Source organism: Musca autumnalis, unplaced genomic scaffold (genome assembly GCF_047663935.1).
Source record: "Musca autumnalis isolate F117 unplaced genomic scaffold, ASM4766393v1 scaffold_2, whole genome shotgun sequence".
Taxonomy (NCBI): Eukaryota; Metazoa; Arthropoda; class Insecta; order Diptera; family Muscidae; genus Musca; species Musca autumnalis.
Window position 1 is genome coordinate 128,954,133 of NW_027411755.1, and position 9,811 is coordinate 128,963,943.

The following is a 9,811-nucleotide window of genomic DNA, read 5'->3' on the forward strand; positions in this document are numbered from 1 at the left end:
CGTCAAGGTCAAATTTCCCTTTTAATTTTTTCTCGGATTTTAGCCTAAAGATATCAAACCGATCAAAATTAAAGTAAACAACCAAGTACAAAAATGTACCTTAGATTTCAGTAAACAACTTTCTAGAACATACGAACTCTGTAGAAACGGTTCCTAATGGGCAAAACAGCAAACCAAATGAGATTTTTATCCTCTTTTCTAGGTTCCTGCACCATAGCACTATAGGTAATTTGCCCTGTTTTTGAGGCAAAAATTAATAACAGCGGAATTAAAGGATTTTGTAACTTTTTAAATTATTTATGTGTAAAAGTGGGATAAAACAAAAATTTTTACAGATAAATTCGGATATAACAAACAACGGTTATAAGCAACTACGTATATAACGAACAATCTGTGGACTGGAATCGGAGAAAAAAGTATAAAAATCGAATATTTTCAAAAGTTTTTGTCTATTTTCACATTAAGAACCGGTCATAGGCATTTCGTATGTTCCAGAAAGTTGTTAGCTGATATCATTGCTACATTATAGTGATCCATTGTTTTCTTGAATTTTGAACGGTTTTGTATCTATGGTGCAGGAACCGAGAAAAGATGATAAAAATCGTATTTCATTTTCTATTTTGATCATTAAAAACTGTTTCTTCCGAGTTCGTATGTTCTAGTTGTTTACTAAGATCTAAGGTAAATTTTTCTACTTGGTTTTTTGCTTCAATTTTGATCGGTTTGATATCTGTAGACTAAAATCCGAGAAAAATTAAAAGGGGAATTTGACCTTGGTTAATAATTTATTTAAGCTTGGTGTGATACAGTACCAGAATTTACAAAGTTATTTCTTACAATAAGTTTATTTGTTCCATAAAGAAATGTTGATTTGTGAAAAGCAAATTCCCAGTGGTAAAGATGTAGGGTATCACATGGTCGGCCCCGTCCGACTATAGCCTTGGCTTACTTGTTATACTTAAATTTAGTCTTCCATGGGGTTATAAAATATTCTAGAAAAGAATTATCAGTATTAGTCCACGTCTTTCTATATCCCCCTTAAAAGCGTACCTCTTGGTTTTCGGTATTTTTTAGGTTTTAGACACTTTTAGACATTATCTTACCGAAATATCAGAAATTTGCTATTTAGTCTTTTTTGAGTCTAAAAACTTTCCGCCAGAAATTTGTCGGTATCGATCGAAGTTTTGATATAGCCCCCATACGGTACCTCCCGAATTTCGGTATTTTGAAGGTTAGCCACATTGTTTCAAACGAAAGGAAACTAATTGTTCCATTTTACTTCAATACAACTCGTGGTGGAGGGTATAACAGGTTCGGCCTGGCTGAACCTAACCCCGTTCTTACTTTTTAAATATCTTTTTTCGCACATTTTAAACAGGCGTATTAATTTTTTTATTTAAGTAAAAATTACACATCCAAAACGCGTTTTAATACGAAAAATTAGCAAAAAATTAAGTTGACCGTCCAAAATAGAGACAAATTTAAAAAAAAAAAATTCAGTCTTAAAAATGTCCGCATCCCTTAGAGGCTGATGTAGAATCATACATCTCTCTTACATTAGGAACTTCTTGTTGAAAAGCCACTAATTGGAAATTAATGTAAAAAACCTCGTTTTACGCATTTTTACTTTTTTTACAAATTATTATTTTAAAAAATACCTCAGTGAATCGTGCTAAAGCAATTGTTTTTTTCAGAAATGCTTTCAAAACTTATGGTATAATAAAATTTTTCGCGAGTTGCAATACCCCTTATCTCAGTTTCAACATATGTTAATTTTCTACAATAAGGCCCATATACATATGTATTTATGTGTAGCGAGAATTTGCATGCATATATTAAAACTATTTCGCGACCTTGAAAACATGTTTGTTTATCAAACAATTAAAAACGTTCATATCTTGAGCAAATATAATATCCTCCACACGTGCATTTCAATTACGTATTTGAACATTTTGTTTAAGGTTTCTAATTTATCCAGTTGGTCTAAACGTGAAAATTAAATTGTGTTGAACTCAAGGCAATCGTCTAACGCCCATTTATAAGAAAGAGAAAAATATTTATATGATGCAGATAAAATAAAAATCAGTGGTTATTAGAACATGTTTACGACAACAATATTATAAAGCTGTATATTTGAATGAAGGCAGTCACTTGGATTATTCCTCATTTAACTGTCATGAAGTTTTTATTCGTATGCTAAGAAGGCCATATATGCTTAAACAATAGTATGCTAAGTCGACTTAGCATGTTTTCAAGTTCTTTACATTTTTATATTTAACGTCCTTTAACTTAAATTCTGTCAAATTTTGGTAATGATCGGACAATCCGAACAGAAGTTATAAACAAATATTTAGTTAGCATAGTACTGAAGGTCAAAGAAATTTCCAAACTTTTAGAGTTTGTCCTGCAAAACTCGCTTTTCAGAATAAGCAAACTATTATTTGAAGGTGTCGAACGTCCTTTAACTTAAATTCTGTCTAATTTTGGTAATGATCGGTCAATCCGAACAGAAGTTATAAACAAATATTGACTTAGCATAGTACTGAAGTTCAAAAAAATTTGCAAACTTTGAGAGCTTCTCCTGCAAAACTCACATTTTAGACTTAGCATACTATTATTTGGAGGTGTCGATATTTTGTACAAGTTTCTGTGTCTAGTGCCCTGATACCAAAGGAACGTATAGGGCTCTCGATGGCAGCCCTATAGTCGACAACAAATTATAATTATCGATCTGTACGTCTTACTATTGGTTATTTCATTAGACAGAATATGGTTGTCTAGGGAGGATATTCACGCCCCTTGGAATTTGTTTGTATACGGGACATAGTATGCTTAAGATTTAGTCATGTTGTATGCGTTCCACTTGGCAAAAGATGCTCACTTGTAGATACATTGACTTTATCAGCGTATCACTTCTGAACGTTAGTTTACAGTATAATACAAAACACTGCTAATTTTTTTTCAAGGATTCTAATTTGAACATTGAAGATTAAAATACCTCTTTTTTTAGGTCACTTCATAAAGCGATTTTATAATGGTAAATGTAGCGGACACGGGGTTTTAAGATTTTAAATTGCAAATTTTGTTCTATCAATTTTTTTCTATAAATTTCTTTCTTTAGAAGAATCGGTGTAAAAATTAGAATAAATTCATGTTTAAGAATTAAACGTTCTGCGGCGCACAGTGGTTCAAAATAGTTTTTTCCTGGTCAAAATTCTGTACCTTTTGAACGGATAGAGATATATTCATATTTCTTTTTTTGTTAGACAGATAACACAATCAGCTTTCAAAAAATGTCGAATTTTTTTTCAAAAATTAGTAAAAAAATTACCAACAGAATTTAAATTTTTTCAAAAATTAAAGAAAAAATTCTCCTTGGGTTTTAATAAAACTTATATAACTCGTATAAAAACTCATATACTGAAAAAAGTTGTAATTTGTGTCGAAAAACTGTAATTCATATGGAAACAGTATACAACAAGTAAGGAAGTATCAGTCAGCTGAGCCGACAGAGATATACCCTCAGTCACGTACCCGAAGAAAAAAAGTTAACACAATACTTCTGTAGGTTTTCTAGCTGTTGGAAAAAATTTTCCAGGATGGAAAATTTTACTTTTCAATTTACAAAGTTTGTGCTAAATCGATTTCTCTCTTAACGGGTTATTTTACACATTAGCCAGTTTAGGTGGTGCCGATAGGATTTTCTGGACCTTTTTGCGTCATTATATCAGGAAGTATGGACTTGCCCACGAAAAAAATTACAACGTCGTAACAGGGGCCGCAAGTGCAACCTGCTGCATCACAAATTAATAAGATCAGAGACGAGTTGTTAAACTATACTTTTTCCAAATTTTGTGTGGGAGGTACCCAAATGAGTGCACCGATATAGTCCATATTAGAACCCGATCTATGCCTCAAAGTAATATTACCAATAGCAAAGTTTGGTTCAATTCGGCTACTCCCTCCTAGAGTTATTATGCCCACAATCTTGGCGAAAATTTTTGAACCTTTGTGGGGGAGGTACCGGAAGGAGTGGACCGATATGGTCTATCTTCGAACTTAAACTAAGTTTGGACAAAATATTGAAAGACCCAAAATTTGAACCAAATATGTTGATACGTTCGAGAGTTATTGTGCGCTCCAACTACGACACATGGTATTATATGGGTTGTTTGCTGTTTTCGTGCTGATTTCTGAAGAAGTATAGACTTGCTCCTGAAAAAAATTATATCGTCGTAATGGGGGAAGTGAATTCAAGTGGCTGCAGCAAAAATCAAAGCGATTCGAGAGCAGGTCTTAAACTGCACTTAAGCAAAATTTTGTGTGGGAGGTACCCGAAAGAGTGGACAAATAGGGTCCATATTGGAACCTCATCTATGTCTGGTAGAAATTTCACGATGTGCAAAGTATGGACTAATTCGGTTACTCCCTTCAAGAGTTATCGTGCGGACAATTTTTCCGAACATTTTTGAACTTTTGTGGGGGAGGTACCTGAAGGAGTGGGCCGATATGGCTCATCTTCGAACTTAAATCAAATCTGGACAAAATATTTCGATACCCAAAATTTGAACCGAATCGATTTTTTGGTTTCCTTAGTTTCAATATGTTTAGAATCGAATCCCATATAGAAATTAAATATCTGTGACAAAACAAAATTTTGATTTTTGGCCAGGAAAATCGATTCCTGAACCATTGTGCGGCGGGCCTTAAATGTGAAAAGAGTAAAAAATATTCAGACAAAATCTTTGTAGTAAAAAATTTCAATAAATTTATGAATGTAAAAATCGTGAGAAAGTCTGCTTCTGCAGTTACGTGATGACACCTGTCAATCGCTGCAACCATCTTCCCAAGGAATCTCTGCTGCGTAAACTTCAACCTTTATCGGTCAACCTCATTCTGCAGGCTACTGAATTTTTCGGAATTTTTCTTTCAAAGTTTTGAGGCCGTCAACCTTCTCTGACTCTGACATCTGATTTAGGAAAATCGTCAATACTAGCTCATTGTTGTTGTCAATTTTAAATGACGTTTCTGACGTTAACTGTGGTGTTGGTATTCTTCACGGAAACTTCTTCGAAATGATTATCATCAACTGCTTCAACCGTTGGGATTCCATTATTTCGTCAACAAAAACTTCAGATAGCAATTGCGTTTTCATTATATATGTATGCTAAAATTTACTTTATCACCTAGCTATCTCTTTATTGTTCTTTGCGCTCGGAAAAAAGTTGTTAGCGCTTGTTTACATTGTTTTTCAAAAAAAAAAAAAAAAAAAAAAAAAACAATTAACTCCTTCTTCTGTTACAATCTCGCCATGGATGTTCTCGAGTCTCCACCTCTGGTTATCCAACTTATCGAATAACTCTCTAAAGGTATTCACTTTCCACGTGTTTTCCTGCCGTTATTGTGTTCCTTAACTCTGCCACGTGAAGATTAAATTCATTTTTTAGGCACCTCAATTATACTGCCTGCGCCATATCTTTCAATTCTTTGATCTCTTTATATCTCTTAATGGCTTGCCATTTTGACAAGTTTGTTAATACAGTTGCACTGCCTTGATAGTTATGTTCCTATTTTGTTAGAACACACTGATAATTTTTCTTTTGTTCGTCGTTTCTCGTCCCGTTGTGTTTGTTGATTGTTTTATCCTTGACTCGATCATCGTGGAATTTTTTATTCGTTTTTCGTAGTCCGCCTTCAGATTTTTTAAATACCTCTACTGCCGTCGTATTCGATCTTCTTATCGTTCGTCGTATGTTTGTATCTTATTCCTCGTCTTCTTCAACTACTTCTTCGCTCGCTCTTCCTCGTAGATCGTTCTTTCTCTCCGTTCTTCCTCGTAGATCGTTCTTTCTCTCGTCGAACTCGTTCCTTTGTCGATTTCTCTTTCACAAAAGAGAAGGTTCGATTTACCAAATGTTAAAATTAGAATAAATTCATGTTTAAGATTTAAACAATTGGGGTGCACTCACTGATATGAGAGAAGTCACCCTTGTCCCGCCTGGAATGTTTGTGGAACAATTATTGTTATAAGTGTGAAAAACGCGTTAAGAAACAGGGAATATAAGTATTTATTATTACGCATTTTTATAAATATATTTTATTTTTAACAGTGCGTATGATTGTTTTTATTCAGAAAGATTATAATAACAATAGGGCTTACGGTTTCCAAGCAAAATCGTGAAAACCTAAAAACGCCCTAAAAATGTGAACTTTAACCGCGATTTATTTGAAAATCCCTCCGGCGATTTTTTTGTTTTTTGATTTTTCTCATCTATGAACATTGTAGTTTCAGATTTTAGGTATTTGGTGCACCAATCACGCTATATATTTGAAATTTTGATGAAATTTGAAATGTGTGACGGAATTTGTTTTAGAAATAAAAGTGCCAAATTATATTTTCGCCCGATTTTAGGTATTTGTGCACCAATCACGCTATATATTTGAAATTTTGGTGAAATTTGAAATGTGTGGCGGAATTTAGTTTAGAAATAAAAGTGTCAAATAGTGAACTTTGAAACTTGTACCGTAAATCGGGGGTACCGTTATAAGGGGGCTATACCAAAACGTGGACCTATGTCCACAAGTTTTGTTATATAAGTTTATTGACACTTAGGAACCCTAAATGTTAAATTATAGCTAAATCGGTCTGAAAATATAGATAAAAACGTCAAAATACCGTAAATCGGGCGGTATCGATCTTGACCTGCATGCAAACAAAAGTCGCATTTTCCCAAAATTTCAGCGTCCTATCTCCATTTTTGTGGATGCTAGAGTGAGTACCACAGACGGACGGACGGACATGCACAGATCGACTCAGAATTTTACCCTGCTCAAGAATATATATACTTTATAGGGTCGCAAATGAGTATTTCAATTCGTTACAAACTGAAAAACAAACTTAATATACCCTCCATACTATGGTGGAGGGTATTAAAAATGTGATTCCAGCTGCATATATTTGCATTTCCATGGGTGACATCAAAAATACCGACGATGTCTCTGTTCGTTGTAGTGAAAAACAAGTAAAATGAAGTTCGACCGGACCGAACTATTTTATACCCCCACCATGAAATATTGTTACTTCAAGTAGAATAGTTAGTTTCCCTTACTGTCCACAATATCAGGCGGAGACGTTTTCTGACCACTGAGAACCTCATAACCAAATTTCAGCCAATTTAGCCTGAAAAATAGAGAGGTACCATTATATAAGGGCTTTACCAAAACCTATGTCCACAATTTTTCGTATAGAATGTTTCTGACTACTAGGAACTCCACATACCAAATTACAGCAAATTCGGGCCGAAAATGTAGATAAAAGCTTCAAAACACCTGAAATAGGGTGGTATCGCTATATGGGGGCTATAGGAAAAAACTAGGCCCATATTGATGATTTTTTCGCTAAAGTATTTTTACTTATTTTAAGCATTTACTGAAAAAATCAAATCGATCCGACGATTAGAACTATTTTTGTCGCACCTTCCCATACAAGTGGCAGCACTGTGCTCTGGACTCTGCCGGTACTATGGTATTTAAGCCTTGTACTGATTTTTCATTGTTTCCTTCTTTCATCTTTGTTTTTTATTTGGACCGATATGTTCCAGCTAGCGTCTCCACTGTGCTCTGGTATCTGCCGGTACTGGGGTATGTAGGCCCTGTACTTATTTTAGATTTTTTCTTCTTTCAACTTTGTTTTTTATTTGGACCGATATGTTCCAGCTAGCGTTAATTTTTTCTAATACATTTTCCTAATATTATGTGTGTTGTTATATAAGAACGTAGATATAAACATTTCTCACATAAATCCGGGATATGAAATCAACAAATAACTAATTTTAAAGCTACTTTTTTTTTGCTCTAAACGGTATTGACTAAACCAAGGGGTGGTGGACATTGCTACAAATTTAATTTGTTTGCAATGTTTCTTCGTTCTTTACACATATTTCCCACAATAATTACAGAACTATTACATAAAATTGCATTCATTAATCAAATTTGCATTTTTAACTTACCATGCCTTGCAGCTAGACATCCAATTGGCACTTTGAGGCATGTTGTGTGTTCATGCAAAAAGAAAAAATGGTCGTACTTATGTGGACTATATATAAACATACTCGTAATTTATGCCGTCGACATTTATGCGGTGTGCATATCGAATCGTGTATATCATTAATTATTTAAACGTTTAACTGGGCGTTGACAATACCCTTAGCATTTTTGCACACATTTTCATAAGAAATGGAATGTTGAATCAGTATTCTTCCGAGAGACGTTTTGTTCCAGCACAGCGGATGTTACACCCAAGGGAAAATAAGGTTAAATTAAGTTTATAAAAATTTTGTTTATTCACGTTGGTCAAGTGGAAGAAAGAGAAATAAATTGATGTAGTAATATTTAATAGAGATAATCAACAGCATATAAGCGATGAAAATGGCTGATGTAAGCGATGAAAGGTGGTATTGCAAACAAGGCACTGTCCAGATATCTCTTCGTCTCAAGCGGATTCTGCCTTACCCATGATGTCTGCACTACTTCGAGCTTCATCCAAACATTCAAAATGAGGCTACAAATAGTCCAACATATATATCTAAATCCAATTCTGTTTATATTCTGGGTGAATTGGGTTCCAAATGAAACATGTTTTCGGAAGCAATCTGGATGAACATCGAGATCTGAAGGTGTTAATGACGATGGATTGGCCATATTTTGAGAAGACCATTCAACAGTACAGCTAGCCACAGGGCAATAGAAAGTCTTGCAGACCTCGGCTTTCTCATAAAATTACATGGAACTAATTAAAGAGCCTATCTGACATAACACTCAACGGAAATAAAACTCCAAATAATTTTGATCATTTATATTGGTATGAAATGTGAAATTAGATCGTATGACCTCCCAATCGTTGCCAAAATGAAATAGGACAAAAGGCCCAATTTTCCTTGTCGGTCTTTGGTCGGGATTTAAGACTTTTTTGTTTTTTGTGTGTTTTCACCTTTTTATATGGAAATTTCTAAAATAAACATTTTTAGTTTTTATAGATATGGTAAAAACGACTTCAGCACTGCACTGCACAGCTTAAAACTAAGCAGAGTTGGCATTGGGATCACGACGACCGAAACCGGAGACGGTGTTGACGAAACGACGCTTGTATTGGGTGCGTCTCTTAGCAGGACCGGTCTACTTCTTTTTATTTTCTTGCTTTTCTACCTTTGGGGTTTGACCCTTAACTTTACCGGCACGAGCCAAAGAACCGTGCACTTACCACCCAACATGGGAATGGTGATATCCAATTCGAAAGAGGACAAGGCAGAGATGGGGGTTTCGTTGGCCAAGGCATTGCCTTCGCAGTTCAAAACGATTTCCTCTGTATTGTAGCCATGGAGCCGGGCAATTTGAGCCTTAATAGCGGCAATGGTGACATCTTGATGGACATCAAGAGTCTCAACATTTTTCAAACCACGTACAAACAATTGCATGTTGTTGATGTGTTCTTGTCACTTGCGTGAACAGCAAAGTCCCTTCTTCATTTTAACAGAGCGTGCTATAGTCAAAACAAGTTAACTTTAGCACTCTGATTACACTGTGCAACATTTTTAAGGTGATCTTGTGCAAACAATTCGAACTGAGGATTTTTTTAAGGTACAGACCCAAACGACAGGAAACCCAAGTTGGGTTTTGTTGTGTCATATCCAGCTCGGATTTTATAGCCCCATCTAAACATGGTTAAATATTGAGTTTTTAAAGAAATTCGGGGCTATATCTCTGAAACCAATGCGAATCTTCTTCTGACCTCTGAAGCAAATTTGTAGATAAG

General features: G+C 34.8%; 1 pseudogene; it reads right to left on the bottom strand.

Annotated features, from left to right (window-relative positions):
• Positions 1-9,078: 9,078 nt before the first annotated feature.
• Positions 9,079-9,497, bottom strand: LOC141393090 (ubiquitin-like FUBI-ribosomal protein eS30 fusion protein; annotated as a pseudogene).
• Positions 9,498-9,811: the final 314 nt, after the last annotated feature.